This window comes from Ixodes scapularis, unplaced genomic scaffold (genome assembly GCF_016920785.2).
Source record: "Ixodes scapularis isolate PalLabHiFi unplaced genomic scaffold, ASM1692078v2 PGA_scaffold11__112_contigs__length_91849675, whole genome shotgun sequence".
Classification (NCBI taxonomy): Eukaryota; Metazoa; Arthropoda; class Arachnida; order Ixodida; family Ixodidae; genus Ixodes; species Ixodes scapularis.
Genome location: NW_024609837.1, coordinates 45,839,148 through 45,860,916, shown reverse-complemented (window position 1 = coordinate 45,860,916; position 21,769 = coordinate 45,839,148). Strand labels below are relative to the sequence as shown.

The 21,769-nt window shown below is 48.4% G+C and overlaps 1 protein-coding gene across 1 annotated transcript in view; it reads left to right on the top strand.

Annotated features, from left to right (window-relative positions):
* The window catches only part of LOC8036468 (beta-1,4-mannosyl-glycoprotein 4-beta-N-acetylglucosaminyltransferase), a 55,063-nt gene that overhangs the window by 12,849 nt on the left and 20,445 nt on the right, over window positions 1–21,769 (top strand). The window lies entirely within an intron of this gene.

The window sequence follows — 21,769 nt, the reverse complement described above, 5'->3', positions numbered from 1 at the left end:
CCAGTCCTTGACGTCTTCATACAGTTTGCGTGAAAAAGCGTCGGAGTGTGATTTGCGACGGGCATGCAAACAATGGTGGGAGGGGACATGGTTTGCTGCTACAGGTTTATCATTGTTGGCTTAGTCAGCTTCGGATTTTCTGACAGGAGACCGAATTCCGGTGGTTTTTCCTGGTAGCAGCAACTGGCTCGGATTTCAGGTGCTTCGTGGTGTATTTCCGAGGTTACTTTTTGTGGTATTCGGTCGTCTTGCGGTTGTTCTGCCAGGATTGGGTCAGGACTTTGCTCACGGCTCGACGGGGGTGTAAGAGGCAGGATAGTCCGCCAGCCGTGTCCCATTATCGAGTAACTCGGCTGAAGAGCCGCCGGGTTCACACAGAGTGAAGGGCTATGGGTGCCCAGCACCTCCACCAGAACATACGATTACTGCTGAGCATGACCTGCAGTGTCCCAGAATAGTGAATATTGATAGAAGATAGGACTGGAACAAGGATCCGTGACAGTATAACAAAACTCGCAGAAGAGAATCTATCCTGACCACTGAAGAAGCTGCATTGCTTTAGTGGCATTCTGTCCGAATAAATCCTCTCCTTCGGGGTTTGGCGACTGCCGTGGACGAACTGAACTGAAATGGATGTGGGACCACTTTTCTGGTAATGAGCCACTGCAGACTGTTGCCACAAAGCGGCGTGAGCTGGGTACGTAACACGCTCGATGCAATGTCCGGACAGCTTGCAATTCGCGTAACGAGTGTGGATGAAACGTTTGTGTTGACGAAACGTGCGACAGACCAGCGGGATCAATACCAACTGCAACACCTGTGCTCCGTGAAAGTGCACGTCTACGCCGGAACAATTTCGGAAGCAGCACAGCATCACCTAAAGCATGGCACAGGAACTACCAGCTTGAAGGCAGCTCTTCGGTGCGCCGCACACCTGTGCTCCGTGAAAGTGCACTTCTACGCCGGAACAATTTGTAAGCAGCACAGCATCATTCAGCACGGCACGGGAACTACCAGCTTCAAGGCAGCCTTCCGGTGCGCCGCACAACCGAAGTAAGCCCTCGGTCATTTGATCGAAGCTGCACCACGATTGCACACCGCCAAGCACTACTCACGCAATTTTCGTCGCTAAACTGTGTATCCAAATATATTGCACACGCTTCACTGAAAACCTCGAAGATTCCGATGGTCAACGAGAGCACAGAAACGTCGCCTTAAATTTTATCCTAGCGGTATCCGAATCAATCCGAGGTCCGAGCAACGTAGGTCAGATTCTCTCTTCCGTGGCAATATCCCGGTCGGTCACCAGCGAAATGCACACCGTTCCTCCGTATTTTCACGTTATACCTACGTCAAACACCACGTTGAACTCTGAACTCGCTTTCGACCGGCCTCATATGACGGCTTCCGCGTCTGAAATCAACTCGCCGAGACGAACGACAACCAACAAAGTATCCGACAAGCTCCGGCCCAGCTGGGGCCAGCCGCTGCATGGGCGCTGCCATCTTTCCTGTGACGTCACGTATTTGGTTTGGTCATGTGACGTGTGGTCAAATTTGCGTACAATGGCAGCCTCCTTATGGGGGTCACTTTCGAGTGCAGACCGGAACCCCGGTTTATCGCTCTAAGCCCCTCTACCTCGTTGAGTTTGATAGTAGCCGGATGGATGGATCAATGAATGACTACAGCTTTTCCTTTCGAATCGGGCGGCTACTTGCACCACCTATAGCCAATGTTTTATCACATTCGTCCCCGCTAAATATTCGAATATGCATACGTAATACTCAATATATATATACTTTTTTTTTTTTTTTTGCAAGCTGGTTTTGCTTAGAGGCTTGCTTGAAGAGAACTATCGGCGAAAGCACCAACCACCACTGGCAGTAGCTTCACACACCAACGCAACTCTCTTTATCTTTATCATCAGTTTGTCTTAGTCTTTGTCAATGGCCTGTGTAAAAAGCACGGATTGCAATAGACTACTAACTTCATTAATACGCTCCCATTAGCCAGGCCCTGTAGGGGAACCTTTTTTATCCTAAAACTTTTGAAGTTCTTGTGATTGCGTGTGTGTTTATACAGCCGGAAGTTAGTCGGCCCCAATAATGGGCGTCTGGACTCTCCGCTGTCGATGAGAAGTTTAGTCAGTCCGGCTAAATTTAGCTTGCCTGAGGTTTCAACGTGCATTACGCAGTTGTGATCCTCAACCGCACGCCGGTATTAACACTCATCCAAAACGGGAAGGGCAAAGGGGGGGGGGGGGGGGGGGGGGGGCAAAGTTTTGCTCCACGTGCTCCGAGCTAAAAGAACAAATCTGGCGTTCGTGTTTATTAGCGGCGAGATGTTTCGGTGGCGCCCTCGTTTGGTTACCTTTCGTGACGTCATTACCTTGTGAACAACAAGTTCGATGGTGTTTGTAATGAGCATGGTAAAACTCTGAAATCGTAGCGCTCTCAAAGCAACACCGCCAAGACCGTCACAATTGAAGTTCTTACATTCCTCTTACTTCCGTCGATGAGACATCCTTTGCTGACGTCATAGTCAGCGTTCGGCCAATTGTGGTGGGCCGACCACAGCGACGCTTTCGATCGCTCACGTCGCCCATACTGCGTAAGGTCGGTCTGCCTTTGAGAAGGGGAGACACTGGCTGACGGCTGTAGAATCAAAAATTGTGCCAGTGCAGTAACCCTTACTAACCTGCAGTCTTTTAACGTGCATTACGCAGTAGTGATACACGACCGCACGCCGGATCGAAACGGGCAGGGATGGGGATTGAAGTCGGCCACCGACAGCAAACAACGGACACGGAACAAACAAAATACGGCACAGCGAGTCCCAGCCGGGTCAGTCGAACTATACCACCAACTCCTCGCTCGCACGGATGTAGTACAGTATACTCTACATACGGGTGGGGCTGTTTCTAAGTTGATGATTGTGTTGTCTGCCCAGCGCGGCGAAAGGGGGAATCCCTCCTTCGACTCGGGTGATCTACTTCTCACAGAGGGCCAACGCTCGCGAACAGAGCCGGCATGGCCAGAACCATCCAGAACGCGCAGCCGACTCGGCGAGCATACCAATCGGGGCGAGCCCGGTTGGGCCGCAGCCGTTCACCCCCAACTTGACAGCGCCGTGGAAGCTAAGCTCACGCCGGGCCAATTAACTACCTCCCTTTCGTCACGTGACCACTCTCACTGCGCGTGGGCATCGGCGGGAGCCTGATCACGTGGTGAGAAAGAGAGGAGTGCGACTAGTCCAACAGGTCTGTAGCTTCCATCGCAGTGTCAGCTTAGCAGTGAACGAAGTAGAGCTTCGTTTATTTGTTTTTATTTTTATTTTTAAATATCAGCTGCGTGCCCGACACTAAGCCATGTGCTCCACGCCCCGCGAACGGCGCGATGTGTATCAACAACAAAATGAAAGCGATTTCTTTTTTCTTTCCATTTTGCTATTCTGTGTTTCGCTTTTCGTCCGTTGTCATGGGTGGTGGTGGTGGTGTTATTGTTTTTCCTGTTCCAGATTCGCTCCTTCGGCCGAAAGTAATGGCTTTCTTTCTCTCTCGAGATTTTCGTCCCGTTGTTGTTGTTTTTTTTTTTTTTTGTTTTTGGAGTTGCGTTTTTTTATGTCTCGCTACACGGCGAAGGAGCCCGTTCCTTGTGCATTCGTTGCTCAGCCGTGACTCGGCGCGACGCGCGGACTTGGTTATTTTTCCTCGATGCGATTGTATGTATGTGTGAGTGTGTGCGCGCGTACGTGTAACACGAGGAAAGCGTCGAGAGCCTCGTTCTTATCCGCTTCCTCGCAAAGCTAAGTAAGCAACGAAAAGACAAAACGGCGAGGTTTCGCTCGTTCGTGCATGCAGCGTCGACACAACAATGTTTCGTCGTCAGGGGTTCTTAAACGCATGCATAGAGTCGACGAGGGGCGTTGAGGTGGGGATCGGTGGCCGAGTGGGCTAACGCACACCAGCTCGGAGCCCGTGGAGCGAACGCTCGCGCTGCAGAACCCAGGATCCTGACCTTAATTTCCGCCCCTGCTCGTTTCAATCACGATCGGCGTGCGGTAGTGTACCACTACTGCGCGGTGCACGTTAAAGACCCCAGGCTAGCGGTTGTACTGCACTGGCTAAATTTCTCATCTACAGCTGGGAGACTCGTCGCCCGTTGAGGCAGACCAAGTTCTAGGCTGTATAAACATACAACCCAAAGGTAGTGTACTTTTGAGTCAATTGACGTTGACTCAAAGTACACTCCCTTTGAGTTTTCGAACAACGTTTTACTTGTACTTGGAACTTCTTTTTAAAAGTAAACTGCGGCTTTTCTGCAACAGGTGAATAAAAAAAAACCGGCAGAGTGACAAGAACAGAATCGTAACGTATCCACTCTTAGGGGGTGCGAATTCAAACTGTCGATGACTCCCTTTGGAAGCATATTGGCTCTTTAGCGCTCCGCCCGCACAAGGTGTAAGATGACTTCCTGACAAAGCTGAATGGACAGTTTTACCGGAAGAGGTTCCTCTTGGTGCCGACACAACTCCTGCGAGAAAATATCGTAAATGCATTTTGATGTTCCTTTCGCCCATAGCACAATTGCTGCAAAGGATACAAGTTAAATCTCGTTTATTCCGATAGACCTCATTTAAACCATGTCTGTTTTTAAGTTCGTCTTGCGTCGGGGCGAAAATGGGCCCTTTACTGAGCCGTTTACACTGAAAGATTTCGTTAGTCTCGTCAACATGCCAACAGTCTAGCAACCAGTCTGACAACCTGGAAATGAGTAAACATGTACGCGAAAACATATATAGAACGAACACGAAGGGGCGAACAAGAACAAGCGTTGGTCCAATTGTCCACTCCTTCGCGTTCCTCATCCGTGTTTACGCATATAAGTTTACACAGCACCATGAACCAACTTCTAGCCTAACAATTACAAGTCTTGCTGATCTCGAAATAGTATACCCCCTCCGTGGCCTCGTGTTTATGGCGTATAACAAACTATGGCCCTCTCTTGACAAGATAACATCCCACTTTGTGTTATCGCGATGTCGGCCTGTTCTAGCGGGCCGCAAGCTCCGCCCATCGGCCATTATTTCTCGGATATATAAACGGCCCTGGCCCATAACAAACTTTCTCGCTTATCCATGGACCACTCCTTCTGCACGCCGCCATCTTGTTTTACTTGGCTGTAGAGCGCCTTCGGAGCATGCGCAGTAAGTCCCTTTTTTGCGAAATGTCAGACGCCGCGCGTGCATACACAGCTCATTGACTAAGCCTTTTTTTTTTAAAGCGCTGGAAGGGTGTATAGTATCTTCTGCGTGAACTAGCTATATTTTAGGCGTGCACTAGAAGCACGTATTAGACGCGAGTGCTTGCAAAAGCGTTCAGCGTGATTTGGGGTCCAATGACGCACTTCGTGCTGGAAGCCACGCCCCAAAACATGACGTCGTCCAATCGTGGTTTTAGCCAGGATTGTCAATCTAGGGGGTGGTAAAGATTCATCTACGCTTTGCAATATATATATATATATATATATATATATATATATATATATATATATATATATATATATTGAAAAAGGGGCGGTGTGTTGGACTCAGTCTGAAGGTGTTGAGGGGCTGAGTACCAACCTTGCCTGATGGGCTCTCGTTAATGGTCTTTTGAGCACGTGCAGTTACCGCGCCGTTCAAAAACTGGCACGTGCCTCCCCTTATGCACTCGTCGTGGCGTGATTCGAGCGCGTGCTTTGTATAAACAGCACGCGGGAGTCTCTATACTACAAACGAGCTAGACCTACATCCTTTTAAAGTAGATTGAAAAAAAAAAAAAAAATGAACGTGCACGCGCACTTACGGCAGCGGAATGCGTGCATCCGGTAGCCGGAAACGCAAAGTCAAAACAGTTCCTTCCAAAGCAGCTCACGACGTTGTAAATAGTCCATCCACATCAGCTGTTGTGGTTTTCTTTTTTCTCTCTCTCCTTCGCTTTTCTTGTTTGCCTTCTTCAAACTGTAACGAGCTTCACGCGTGCGGACTTTTCTAGTGTTTTTTTTATGTGTTTTAATACTCTCGCGGGTGACATCGTGTCCTGCGCAGGATGTGTTGGAACGGTTAACACGAACCTAATTATCTAACAAGACACACACCGGATTTATCCCCGTCACGCCCCACTGAAACTTGTAAACAGGACCCACTAATTTCATTTCTACGCCGTATCATATTTGCGTTTCTTTTTCTTGTTATTATCTCGCCTATTTACGTCAACGTGCTGATTTATATCTACGTGACAAAGACCAGTCTAAAAGTAGAGGCGACGGCACTATGAGCTGAATCGATACCGATCGTTCAACGACCAGTGGTAAACTCTAGACTAGCAAGATTGTCTTCATGCTCAAGAACCATCTAAAAAAATATCCGCCCTAAATGAATTGATATCTCCCAACTAATTACAGGTTAGATATTCAGGCATGACAAGCTTGTCTTTTAGAGCATGGCGACATGTCCCACACTGCAGAGAAGAAATTACGCTAGGGCAGCACGATTGCTATTCTGGGGTAATCAGCATGGATTCCGGAGTAGTGATATACGACCGAGCGCCGTGTAGATTAAAACTGGCACAGGTGGGGATTAATAGACGAGATCGACAACCGGGCCAATTTGCTCGAAATAAAATCAGTCGGTCTTATATAAGATAGTCTCAAGAAAGAGCGTTATCAGGGTTATTTCACTGGGCTATAGGTCGCCTCAGCCAATTGACAACGATCTTCCTTGAAACTGTCTTTAGATAAGAACGACGGAATTCATTTCAAGTTGGACTATGTTGTCTACCCTGTCCACCCGTCAGGGTCTAGAGTCTCCAAATATATTTTAAATATACTATTAGAAACTTTAAGAATGTTGAGGCATGTATTACGGGGCCTTTTCATCATCTTATGTGGTATCTAAATAAAAAAATATATATCCAGATAAATAGACCGCACTTATCGAATAAAATAATTGTTGCGATGCCGCCAAAACAAAAAGAAAACCCCAAAAAAATCTCGGTAGTGCCAAAAATGTTGTTTTTCGGGTTTCTGCGTAAAGCCGGGTTCACACTGCACATACAACATACAAACGACAGTCCGCCAACACGAGTCACCACAATATCCGTGGTTCGATTGCCGCGTGCCCAAGTTTTCCATAAAAATACGAGTCATCAATAGCGAGTTTTAGTAGACCGTGTTTCCCGCTCCGCTAAGCCCCTCCGCTACCCGGAACTCTACAGCCAAGGCCATCGGCGCGCAGGCGCAATGGTGGTTTCTTCGTAGCGGAGGGCTAGCGGAGGGGGAAATACGGTCTACTAAAACTCCCTATTCTTTCAGCTTTTTTTCCGCGGGTTACTGGCATGAGCTAACGGAGAACGGCTATGAAACAGAGAAGCGGCGGCAGGCTTCAAGACTCTATAGAGCGACGAGCGTAATCGCCAAGGTACAACGACCCTCCCAGCGAGCCCTTCCCGATTCGCGAGGAATCGTGACCGAAAAGCGTCCGCGAATCTCCAGCGTTTCCCCGCGGGACATGCTCGTAAAGAACCGACTCCGAATAAGATTCTCCGAGGCCGTGTACTTTCTTTTCTTCTCTTCTCGAACCAGCCCCCCACGCGGCCGCGCTTCGCGTGTATGCTCGCTCCTAAGCTGACAGTGGAATGGCAGCTATACACGTTTACTCGCCGATCAACCCGACAGCCTCCCTTAGATCACCCGACCCCGATCTTTCTTTTTCTGGGTATGGGCAGCAGCGAGATCACGCGAGGAAAGGTAAACGTACGATTGGTCCAACGAGCACGTAGAGCTTCCACCGCACTGCCAGCTTAGCGGTGAACGGACTAGTACGACTCCGTGTAGATGAGGTCGCGAGGCACGTGGGTAACACAGTAACCCTGCGGACCTTTCTTCGCAGCACGATATCTCCGTCCCCTATGTGCGGACTTCTGCTGACGCTATTCGCAACCGCGTTTCACGTGCCGGCCGCTAGGCCACGCCAGTTTTTTCGCTGCGCACTTGGATAGGCGGTGTACGGCGGTAGCTCCCTCTTCTCTCCTTCACGTCTTATCCGCTAGGTGATGCCGCCGTCGCATACGAGATTAACGAGGGCATAGAATACCTCGGTGAACATGCAAAAGGTATAAGTGATAAGGGCTACAGAAACGCAGAAAATACCAGGGGTCCTAAATTCGTCCAACACAAAGTTGGAGCCGACAGTTCGTGGAGCGCGCCGATTGGACATCGGCGAAAAAAGCGCGAAGTCATCGTCGGGATGGGCCAATCAGTGCGCTCCGTCAACTTCGGCCCCAACTTTGTGTTTGTCGAGCTTAGAGGCCCTGGTATGAGGTTGGTGAGGGAAATCTGGAGAGGAGTTCTGGTTCCGAGCCTGACTTTTGCAAATGCAGTTTTGTGCATAAAACTGGACGTCCAGACAAGGCTAGAAATAAAACAGCGAGGAGTGGGTGGATTGGCTCCGGGAGCACATCGGTAAAACACCGAACCAAGGTGTACAGGGCGATGAGGGATGCTTCTCAATTGAGGGCAGGGAAGCTAGCAGTAAGACAGAATTTGAGGATAGGCTAAGAGAAATAGATGCGGCACGATGGGTGCACGAAGAGTTCTATTTACACATGAGAAGCGTCAATACAGAATGCAGAAAGCGGAATAGGAAACTTAGATCTAAATATATGGGAAGTAGCAGGAAGACGGATAAAAATATAAAGGTTAAGAAGAGAGTTAAAGACACTGAGAGGGGAAGTATGGGAAGCAGGCACGCAGACAAAATCGGCCTTGGAAATTTACATATCGTTTAAGAGGGGCATTACTAAGGAGCCCATCTTCGACAACTCTAGGGGGACTCCCCGTTGTTCGAGGCGAGGACGGGAGTGTTGCGGACATGTAAGGCTAGATTTGGAGCTTGTGGCGAGGAAAGGAGACGGCTGAGCCCTTGCTACTAAGGAGCTTCACCCTGCAGTAACTGAAGAGTGGACTAATCTAACAAACTGCACTGGGATTTAGGGAGAGTGAGGGAAAAATAGACATGGGGAAGGTGGAGATAACCAAATACAGATTATCGCACTGGTGGCACAGGTCGAGAGAAGGATGAATATTTTCTTATTACCTTCCGGGCGACCCGCAGGGAGGAAGGTGTCTGCACCCGGTTGTATAGAGGCGCCTCCGTCGTATATGGATCGCATATAACTTTTAAGAATAAATCTCTAGATATATAACTTCATGCTCAAGCAAACTTAAAAGGTTAGTTTTTCTTCTTCGTTTTTTTATTGCAGTTCTCTGGAACCGTCCGAGTTGGAAAAGTCCAACTGTCCGCGGTTTCACTGCTGCTTGTTCATCTTTAATAGTACCACTTCTATAAATACCGATCCGTGTAACGGAAGCGTCCGGTCGTGTCCCAAAATCTAACTGTTTCACGCCTTATACGACAGCCGCAAAGTTCGCTATTTGTGGCAGGTCATCTGAGGTTAGTTTGTACAGTCAACACGCGCAATTTCTCTTCAACGTTCGGGCGGAACGTAAGACAAGTTGCGACGCGTTCTAAGAGGGTCATCACGTAACCCGTGTTCCTACACCGCCTTGTTTCCTCGAACGGTCAACCCATTCGAGCAAGCCCGGTCCTGTGTGCTGAGTAGGTACGCTCCGAGAGCTTCCGCTACACGAGCGAATATGCCATCTCTAGGAAGAGGTCGATATTAATGTTCATCTTTTTACGATTCTGTTTCGCAGGGATCTCATGCATCGCCGGTGCATATGCAGGTAGCATTCGTATGCTCGAGCTTGAAAAACACCCGTGAACCCTGCAAGTTCCATACAGAGAGAGAGAGAGAAAGGGGGACAAAGAAAAATATAACGACAAAGAGTTATGAAAAGGCACTTCATATTTTCCAACCACGGTGTACTTATGATTAATGCAAAGGTGCAAACGAACGGGACAAGAATGATAATAACGATCCCTGGAGAAGGGGCCCAAGGGTAAATGCAGAGGTCTCTGGTTCGATACCAGAACCAGGCGGATTTTTCGGGTCACGCACCAGTCACCTAGCTGATTTTGGAGTTTCGTGTCTGTCCTTTGTCCCCCCTTCAGTTTTTGTCCCCTCTTATTCCGTTAGCTCCACTTTATCCCGTTAGCTCCACAGCAGGACAGGTTATTGCCATTTTAAGTGTTACTGTGTCCTTCTCCCTAGCATAGGCCTTTGTGAAGGCTTGTCAAGGCCCGCTTCAGTGGCTGGGCATCTCGGTAAGACAAGAGAAGGTCGGCTATGGCGGCTCAATTCGGCGTGCGCTGAAAGCGTCTATATAATGTGAATACCTTGTTTTTCTAAGCATAGATCTAAACATTTGTCTGTCCGTTTGTGCAGTTTTCCCGCCAAATCTAGCAGGAAAATTGACGTCGCGTGATCTCCCGTCACGTGACCTATTCACCAGCTCGATTTCCCCACCAAAATTTGACTAGAAAACTGACGTCGCGTGACGTATAGACCATTTGAGTTTCCCCGCCAAATTTAACGCGGCAATATTGACGCAAATTCAGTATTCTTGTTAACTTTAGCGATAAAAATTGACATCACGTGGCCTAAACACCGATTCTCTTTTCGCACGCCAAATTTAGCGGAGAAAATTATAAACAATGTGTTCTTCACATTCCCGAAACGGACCGATTAACGTCTTCTAAACATATGTAAATAATTGCTCCCAAAACACGGCATTCCATCAATTTTGGGGCTTTGAATATGAAGGTCGCTGTCATTATTTTAAATGCTTTTTTTTTTCAAGGTTAGCATGATGCTAAACAAACAAAACAAAAAAAGTAGTTCCTAACTCGCCTTGTTTGAGGTCAAGTTCAGGAGCGCGTGGACGTGCTTATCTCCGCGCAAGACAGGCGGGCCGTTGGCGGCACGACCCGCGATTTATGCGACCCCATACATTTCCTAGTTTTACATTCCGTCCAAAAAGAAGAAAACCGGATTTGCGAGGCATCCTTGGAGAATCCGCGCGAACTGCAGGCACCGGGAAACGGCATAATAAAACGCGGATACATGACACGCTAGTGCCCGTTGGAAGGTATGCATGGATGCACGGCCAAACTCTTTCACGGTCGAGCTACGAGACCAACTCATGCAAAAACGATCGGCCCTTATAACCCATGAGGATGCTTATAATGGGAACCACCAAGGAAAACAACGACGACAATTTATTATGTATTTATTTATGTATGTTTTGTGTTGTCTGGCTCGCGGCCCGAAGGCGATCATTCCAAGAATTGGCATGCCACTCACAAATGTGTTATTTTTCCTTTTTTTTTATGGAAAATACGGTCATCCGTTCGAGATATCGCTGTATGAGTGATGTTTTGGTGTTTGTAGCATCCCGTTGCACGCATTTGCCGCGTGTTTTGTGGAATCCAGATTTCGGTTCAGCATCCCTTTAACTGCCATGCATCCACTCATCGTCTTTTATATCTAACGTCAATCATTTCGAGTTCCCCACTCCCCGATAAGGGAAGTAAACGTGCGAACATACTTGTTTTTTTTCTCGAATCTACAGAAGAAAGAACAAAATTGACAAGTCTTCACAGCGGCCGAACAGAATTCTGACACTGTACAAATTTGATTATAATGCAATTAAATGCAAAGGTGCAAGCGAGCTGGACAAGAATGACGAAAATAATCCCTGGAGAAGGGGAACAAGAGGGACAAAGGACAAACACAAATCTCCAAACACAGCTAGGTGACTAGTGCGCGACCGAAAAAATCCGCCTGGTCCGGGTATCGAACCCGGGACCTCTCCATTACAGGTGGAGCGCTCTACCAACTGAGCTAACCAGGAGGTAGACGTAAGTAGAGCAAACGGGTTTTATCAGCCGCCACCAGTCTAACACCCACAAGGGTGAAGCTTGCAATTTAAGGTTATGATTATAATGCAATTAAATGCAAAGGTGCAAGCGAGCTGGACAAGAATGACGGCACTGCTGTGTTTGGAGATTTGTGTTTGTCCTTTGTCCCTCTTGTTCCCCTTCTCCAGGGATTATTTTCGTCATTCTTGTCCAGCTCGCTTGCACCTTTGCATTTAATTGCATTATAATCATAACCTGAAATTGCAAGCTTCACCCTTGTTGGTGTTAGACTGGTGGCGGCTGATAAAACCCGTTTGCTCTACTTACGTCTACCTCCTGGTCAGCTCAGTTGGTAGAGCGCTCCACCTGTAACGGAGAGGTCCCGGGTTCGATACCCGGACCAGGCGGATTTTTTCGGTCGCGCACCAGTCACCTAGCTGTGTTTGGAGATTTGTGTTTGTCCTTTGTCCCTCTTGTTCCCCTTCTCCAGGGATTATTTTCGTCATTCTTGTCCAGCTCGCTTGCACCTTTGCATTTAATTGCATTATAATCATAACCTGAAATTGCAAGCTTCACCCTTGTTGGTGTTAGACTGGTGGCGGCTGATAAAACCCGTTTGCTCTACTTACGTCTACCTCCTGGTCAGCTCAGTTGGTAGAGCGCTCCACCTGTAACGGAGAGGTCCCGGGTTCGATACCCGGACCAGGCGGATTTTTTCGGTCGCGCACCAGTCACCTAGCTGTGTTTGGAGATTTGTGTTTGTCCTTTGTCCCTCTTGTTCCCCTTCTCCAGGGTTTATTTTCGTCACTGTACAAATAATGCTAAACTGGTCACGTGATCAGTTCACATGACGTCAGCGTGACGTCACGAGGTCGCGTGACGCTTCGTCCCTGCCGTCACATTTCTCTTCATTCCGATCCAAAAAAAAAGAAGAAAACGGCTTCTTTTTTTTTTTTTTTTTTTTTTTCTCATTTGATCGCTGCTAAAAATAGGAAGTGTGCGCAAACAATCAAGTTGCTGCGCGGCTATTTTCAATGGGTACACCGAACGCGTGACTGCTACCTCATTTTCGCGGGTCTGGGGAGAACAAAGAGCTCGCTTTGTATCTTTAAAAACGGGGTTAATGCGAACGGGAGGCGGTTTCCGCCGCTTAATGTCACTGCTCCGGGTCGGTTAATGTCTCCGCTCGGGTGGAGATCGCGCATTGTTCGCTGACGGAGGTCACCCGCTTTTATGTAACCCGTCCCGGAGCTGGATACTCCGCCGCGTTCCAATCGAAACTGATTTCCATAGGTAAAGTAGCCGAGTCGATCACGCCCTGGAAGTCATTGAGGCTACTCATGGAGGCCATAGCCACCGCCCTCCTGCACGCACCATGTTTTTCGGAGAAAAACAATATACATTTTTTAATCTATATTCTTTTTAGAGCGCGGGTCTCAGGCGCCCGTTTCCGGGTTGAGCGGCGTCGACGTCGGCGTCGGCGTAACAACGCGCGTTGCATTATGGGACGTCACAGTTTCCCCACTAAATTTAGCAGGGAAACTGAATGGGTCATGCCACATCAATTTCCCCGCTATATTTAGCGGGGACACTTAACCCGCTAAATTGAGCGGAAAAATTTCGTTAAACTTCCCGCTAGATGGGAGGCGAGGTGGAGAGGAGGAGGGGATGGTACGGAGGGGGAGGAGAGGCATACCCCCCCCCGTACGCGCCCCTCCTCCTCCTCAAAAGCTGCGTTCTAATTTCGCATTACAGAGAATTGTAAACATCTTTCAGTTTTTATATCTATTTTTTAATATTTGTCTATTTATATTTATATCTGCTTCTCATTATATTTATCTATCTTGTATCTCTATTTATCTGCATCTCAGTTTCTCTTTACCGGAATGCGTCTCTTTTTAAGTCTCTATTTCTCTTTATCTCTATTTCTCCTTACATTAATATGTCAATATATAACTACCTTGCTTTATTTATATTTAAATTTATCTTTGTTTTTTCTTTAGGGGCATCTTCCTCTCTTTTATATTTCTCTCTACTTCTATGTATCCCTTTTCCAATTACTTTTATCGGTCTACCTTTTATCATGTTTATCTTCCAGCTCTCTTTATTTCTCTTTTTCCGTATCGGCTGCTTCCTGCTTTTGAAGTGACGCACAATTGTTATTTGTTTATGTTGGATTTAAGTTGTACTGTATTATATCTAAGAACGAAAGAATGATTGACTCGTCTTTATTAAGGTTAATATATTACGACCTCATCGCTGGTCATACGGCAGGAGCGAGAAATTTGCTTAGGGAGAGAAGGAGTTTCGTCCGAGCTTCAACAATACGCCCTATGCCGCTCTCCATTAATGACCAGTGAGTGAGTGGTGCGCAGCTAAACGAAAAACCCGGTAGCGGATTGAATGTTAAACAGCACCGACAGAAACCGCCGCGCTTTGTGCAAGAAAAATACAACCACAGAAGGCTCATTGTTGTGCCGACAGCTTGAGATACGAGCGGTTGATAAATGGAAACGGGCGTCTGACTGCTTCCAGCGAAACAAAGGAAGTCGGCGGCCTCTCGCTTCGATTTCAACTCCTGTTCTCTTTCGCTGTGCTTCGAACCGCGCGCGGCCGCGCCTGCGTGGTGGCCCGCTACACCCACCTGCCAGACGGAGGTTTTTAAACTCGGCTCCCTGCAGATTGTGGACAGGCGCTTTTTCTGGGTCGTCGTCCGGAGAACAATGGAGAGACGTAAATTATCTCTCGCGGTCGACTTCTCGGGAGTTATTCTCGCGTGTGCAGTTTGCTCGAAGCCGTACTACACTTTTTTGGTTCTCGCGTATGTCGAGTGGCGCGCGAAAGGGTTCGGCTGAAATGGCGGGGTCGACGGGATTTGTCTTATCGCAGTTGCACACTTTCAGTTGTATCCGACTGGTTAATCTCATTTCATTACGTCGCTGACTTTTAATGAATTGCACATTGCACCTTCCCCAACCCCGCCACTCATAAAGAACCACACAAAAAAAAATATTGAGAGCTTGCCGGAAATTATGCAACCAGTTAGACATAAGATAAGTTTGTTTATAGTACGTCTCGATATCCACGATGGGTTACCGCCAAAACGACGGGCCGCCAGGCCCAATCCCTGGGCAGTTGGAAACCACGTGACATTAATGCGACGCATTTCAATACAGTCATATAATATGGTAAATAAAGCTATTATTATTATTATTATTTAGTTTGTGAGTTTGTGGATGCGTTGCCACAAGTTTTTGTCCCCGCTCCGACTAAAGAGGGAGCGTAATCTAATCTATATTAGAGAGTTTTAAAAAAGAAAGCCCTAAAGTTCAGGGACCCTCGAGCAGCTTGTAGCGTCGCTTTGCGCACGCGCATACCCGAAGTGTTGGGGTCCCCTATGATTGGCCGCTGGTTGTCACGACCGCGGTCGAAGTTGCGTTTTTACCGCACGGAACAAACACTTTCTCCTTGTTCGCGTGACGGGTCGCCCTTTACGATCGTGCGGAGACAACCATGGAGATCAGCAAATCCTTGAAGACCACACACCGGCGCCATAGAGTTCCCTTCCGCTTTAGGTACGTACTGTATCTCTCGCTCGTGATCATCGAGTTGGGGGCGACCTGGAATACGAGCGAAGGCGGTGCCGATCGTAACGCGCGTTCCGCTCCAGCGAGCACCAGGGCGGATCTGTTGCCCTGCCCGGCTCACCTTGGCTCGGCCCTCGCCACGGCGTCCACATCCCCGGACCACCGCCGTGGCCCGGTTGTTTTGAGCAGCGCGGCTGCGAGTGAGAGCCTGCTTGGAGGGGAGTGTTCCGTTTCTCGACCGAGCGTCGAGCGTGTCGCAAGGTCGACCGCCCCATTGTGTGCAAATGCAGTGACCCGCGGACAGGCGACCGCAGAGCAGACGCTGGAGGGACGCTGGAACGACGCTGGACTCGCGTTGGACTGATGTTGGATCGGTACAGGAAAAAGATGGACCGAAGCCGGATTGTAGCTATATTAAAACTTGATTAACGATGAATCAGTATTAGAACAATGCTGGATCGGCTTCGGACATACAAACCAAAACTACAGGGTGGCTCAAAAAGCAGCCAGCCTCTTTAAATCGACCGGAAAAATCGGTTTCTTATCCTATCGCGCTACGATTTTATGCAGCGTTGCCCACAGGTGGTGCATTTTTTCTATAAAATCTGCAAAGAGCGAGCCTACCTGATTAAAAAGTAAAAAAACAAAAAATGAAAATGCTTAACTTTTGTGGGAACGCAGCGAAGCCACCGGTTTTCTAACAGGGCGCCTGATAGTTGCTTGGATGTTTATTAATTTCAAGTTTTCTTGCTGAATGGCGCAGAAGTGAAAATTCAGTTGTAAGTCAGCGCTGTGTCTGTATGTTTCCTTTTACTGGTCCTTCGTCTTTTTGCGCCGTTTTAACCCATTCAATATGACCGGACTGACGTGAGATCTGTAGTCGATCAATGCCATATCGATGCAGCATCAAGATCGGATTGACACTGGATGAGCTCCGGATTCACTTTGAATCAGCTATTTTGATTTCGTCGCGGTTGGTGACTCAGGCCGCCATGAAAGTCCCCGTCATTCAAAATTTAATGCAATTTGCTTTTTTTTTTTTGTTTTTTTTTTCAACAGGGGGTTTTGTTTTCGATTCAAGTACATTTGAACAAAAATCTTGAACATTGATCAAACATTATTTTTATCTAGCTCTCACCCCGACATGAGATCACGATCGGTGGTGACATGCATTCAGGATAACTTAGTAAACACACACACAAAAAGCTTGTATTAAAAAAAAGAAACACATTTACCTCATTTTAACTATAACGAAGGATAAAAGAAAGCCATATCAAAATTCTTTCCCTTATTTATTGCCGGAACGACTTCAGCATAAAGTAGCACAAAAATATAACAAAAATGCAATTAGAAATCCTTGCAGGAAAACCGAGAGCAATCACTGCACGCCTATTCCATTTATGTTATCTTTCCGGGTGTAACACTTCCGAGCCACGGAGCCAACAGCTTTTTAACAACCCATTTTTATCAACTAGAAATTGTTTTTCAGTGAGTACAAGGAAAAAAATAATAAACCTATTCGACTGAGTTCACCGCATCTCCTGGTGGTACCGCCGCCGTCGAAAGAAGTCCTTCACAAACTACTAAGCCTTTTAATTTTTTTTAAAGAGTGTTTATGTCAGCTTTTGAATCCTGGCTGGTTCATTACAGGAAAGCCGCTGACTGCGCTCCAAAACACAACACCGCCTGTCCACCGCCCAGACCCATACAAGTGCCAAAAGCGTGATACCACGAAAAGTGCCGCCCTTCTACAAAGCCGCTCAAGTATACGTTAACCCTATCGCGACATAAAACGAAAACAAAACAAAACTGATGTCTTCCATAATCCGCTTCGCATTAACGATGGACCTCAGCGGATACAATATCCCAGTCGTCCCAGCCATCTCAGCGCCGGAAAGGCACCACGTGACGTCGCGTCCCGTGCATCGCTGCGCGCCCTCTCGCAGACCACGTGACAATCGCGCGGCCATTGGATTGGCTTGGAATGGCTCGTAGCGTCCGTTGCAGCCCGTCGGGTGTCGGCTGAAATGGAGTACGGCAAGTTACCCAAGCTCGACGCATTTACGCGTGAAGGCCCATCAGATATACGGCGCCGGGCTGTAAAAGAAAAAAAGGGACAGGCGTGCTTAATGGATCGACGCGCTGATCGGCCGAGCTTTAAACCGAATGAGAGATAAGAAGAAAAAAATAAGGGGGTTGTATATCTGAGCCATTATAAAGCCTCTCAGAGCACTTTTTTTTTAAGCATTTGGGCAGTGGTTGGTGCTACAGCGTAGAATTATTGAGGACAGTCCGATTTAGCGAACTTGACCTTCGGACTGAGCGGCGAACAACCCGACCAGCGCCGCGCAGCTGTGCCTCAAGATGGAAGTTGAACAGGTGGGGGATTGCGAATTGAGGAAAATGGACGCAGTCGTGGAGGGGAACGGAGGCAGCGAAGTAATGACCCAGTGTATACACGCTCCAGTGGTCTGATATATATATAGGCGTCGCGCAATCGAGGTTGAGCTTATGTCGTCGACGGCGGCGCGTACTAGAATGCGCTGGTCGCAGTGGCATTACCGCGGAATTGTTACGGCGCCTCGATATTTTTGTGGTCCACGTGAGATGCGTTGTATACTATACGCATCTCATATGGTGCTACACTCTGTTTTACGTTAAGTATGACGGGGGCGTAGCTAGGAACTTTTTACAGCGCAGGTCTTAGGCGCCCGTTTCCGGCTTGGGCGGCGTTGGCGTCGCCGTCGGCGTAAGCGCGCGGGGCATTATGGGAAATGTCTCATAATGCAACACGCGGGAAGGAGGAGGAGGGAGGAATGAGGGAGGAGGGGAGAAGGAGGGGGAGGAGGAGAAGAGAAGGGGAGGAGGCGGGATGACGAGGAGGAAAGGAGGGGGAGGAAGATGAGAGGAGGGGAGGAGCTTAAGGGAGGAGGGGAGGAGGAAGAGGAGGGAGGAGGGGAGGAGGAGCAGCAGGGAGGATGAGGAGGTGAGGAGAATGAAGGAGGGGTATATTCTCCCCCCAGTGCCCTTCCCCCCCTCCTCCTCCTCAAGAGCTGCGCTCTAATTCGGTGTCTAAAACGTCTTTCATTTTTCACAGGGGGGGGGGGGGGGGATCGAAACGTGATTGGCGTAGCCGCGATGATGACAAACACAGAAAGATGACGACCATCATGACGACACACTTTTTTTCCGCTACGCTTGATCTGCTTCGTGGGATATTGGCTGCGTTCAGGACATGACGGTGAAATGGAGGTCTATACACGAACTCAACTCTCCTACGTCACGCCGCGGTGGTGGCGCGTCGGTCGTACTTCCGGTCTGGGGCGGTGGGCAGAAGTCGCCGTGCGAGGCATGCATTCTTGTGTTCTTTTCGGAAAAACCAGACAAAAAACATGCGTTCTCGTCAAAATGCTGTGACGGGGACTGTACCAAAAGAGACTGGAAAGGTTCGAAGATCAGTTTTCATGTGTTTCTTCCCGCTCCGTTCTTCCGAGTACGTGGATAGTAGCCGTGAAAAGGGTAAACCAGACGCTGTCGAACTACGATTGCTTGTGCGGGCAACACTTTGTGGCCGGCAGATGTATTTGTTTTGTTCCAACATGAGCGAGAGAAAACCGCCAAGTTGTCCGGGCCACCCGCGTGTTCAGTGCATCTTTAAATTCACACGGCCGCATGATCGTTCGAACTTTCGTCTGCTGCTTCGAGCCTGCTTTTTGTCGTCTGCTCGTTCAAACAAAAGCGGCCCGCAGACCAAACGTTGACCCGGTGATTGCAATAAGAAGTAATTGCAGGCCTCAAAAAACTTATGTAGGCTCGGTGTAAAGAGTAGATACAAGATGTTGATCATTGGTACCAGTGGCCATCACCAACTTGTTACGCTTGGACTGTTCCCGCTTCCGAATTTCAGTATCGACGCCGATCATCGCCGCTACCTTCTACACTTTTGCAGCACGAGCGACGTCGCGACCAAAAATATGTAGAAGAATCTCATCATGGTTTTGGCGTCCATTCTGCGCCGTTACTCGAATGAATCGCCGCACGTTAAAATATTTACGCAAAGTTTAGCGGTGTAACGAGCCTTGATAATTTCGCTCAGGCGATTAAAGTGGTAAGACATTGCTATGAGGACGTAAAATAGACAATTCTAACGCGAAAAACAGTATGCAGACTCACATAGACGCCGACAACGTGACATTCCAATGGTTTGTTGACGCGGGACGCGGTGCTTCGTGCCCGCACTCCATTGCGCATGCGTTCGAACTGTCGTCTGCTCTTTCAAACTTTTCTGCTTTTTGTCGTCAGCTCGTTCAAACGACGGCGGCCCGTCAACCAAACGTTGACCTGGTAATTGCGATAAGAACTGAGCGCAGTCCTCAAAACACTCTTGAAGGTTGGTTGGGGTAAGTGTAAACAGTAGATGCAAGAAGATGTTGATCATTGTTACCAGTGGCCATCACCGATTTATAATGCCCGATTATACTTGCGGTTTTCAGTATCGACGTCCACCATCTCAGCTACGGTCCACGCTTTTGCAGCCCGAGCGACGTCGCGACTGAAAATAGCGAGCAGAATCACATCGTGCGAGTCAGGCTTTAGCGCCCATTCTGCGGCGTCCACGTGAAATGAATCGCCGCAAGTCACATTATTCGCGCAAAGTTTTTCCTCGTTAATTTTGCTGAAGCCGCTCAAGTAGTCAGACATTGTTAGGAGGACGTAGAATCAACAATTCTAACGCGAAAAAGAGCACGCCGAAAACAACGCAATTCAATGGTTTGTTTATGGGCGACGGCGGGCTTCTTGCCCACCGTCCACCGCGCATGCGCGGCGCCGGTGGCGGCCGCTAGGGGCGCTCCGGTTTGTTTGTAAACATAAGTTGGTGCATATAGACTAACACACTGTCTGAAAACAAGGCCGCTTTTGCCCCACGCCGGGTATGAACATTGCTCCTGCGCAGAAACCGTTGCATCTGAGCGTACGCAGTGCCGACTGCAGCGCCACCTCAGTGGCGTGACGTCAGAGAGTCGAGTTGGTCTATAGATATAACAGGGCACCTAAATTTATTTAACATTTCATAAGTAACGACCCATTAGTCATCTCCGGGATTAGGATCATTACTGCCAGTCATCTGAAGTTGGATTTTCAAGGAGCTCTGCAAGGACTTTTTTACTGGTTTTTAATTTGCTCCGACCCTGAGCGCACTAAACGGAGTAACTTAATAAAACTTTTCTTTTCTCGAATTTCGCTTTAGTTTAAAAGTTATAGGCAAATTAAAATTACAAAAACAAGCGAAAAATAACCTCCTCCATGACGTCTTTGGTTGCTTGAGTGGCCGTGAACTAGAGGAGGGGTAGTGAGCTCAGCGAGCGCTCACGGCTGCCGCACTCCGTGTCGACGGCTCGAGAGGGCGCCACTAAAGCATGTTCCGGATAGGCTGTATGAAGCGGGCAGCCAGGGCGGCTCGCATTGCATTTGCTGCGCGATTAAACACTAATTCGGCATGACACTTCATTGGCCACAAACGACAGCAAACACGGGGTAAAGATCAGTTCAGAACGGGAGCCACTTCAAGCTGCCATACCGCGGAACGGCCAAACCGCAAGACAAAGTTGCTCGCCGAAGGCCTTGGAAACGCTCGGAACTGGTCGGATGCTGCAGTCCATACGACCGCAGCGCCACCGCGTACATCTGGGATCTTTCTACGCTCGCCGCTCGTTGGTGCCTGATCCCACTACACCTTTCTACTATGCGCCGCCTTTTCCACCGCTTGGAAGCGGGTATGTCGACGGGTTATTTCTTGTTTCCGTACTTTTTAAACTGCATTTGTTTCTTTTCTGACATTAATAGTGAACAAAAACTAATTTTATACATAATTAAAACGGTTCGCGCCACTTATATTTTGCATTTCGACTAAAAAGAAGCTTTTAGCGGCTCTGACCAGTAGTAAGCGCAGGACCAAAGACGTCACATATCGCGCGCTTTCGGCACCGCGGGTCGCCTACGTAGGTGGAGGAGGTTTCCGCGTCGTCCGGTTAAAATATGACGCACTGATATTTAGTTACCCTCTCCGTGCCCGCTGGCTTGCCCGCACCCCGAGGGACGTGGAAACCGCAAAGAGTGTGGACGCTTAAATGTGATTGCAGGGACCCTTTAAAACGCAGAAAATGTGTTTTCGGCCCCCGAGAGATGTTAAAGCAGTTCACGACAGAAGAAAACCGATATAGCCAGAGCTTTACGCTACCGCGTATCTAAAGCTCGGGAGTCGTTCAGACGCTATCTCGAGTGCGTATTTGCGTACACACGTAAAACGGTCAACCGAAAAA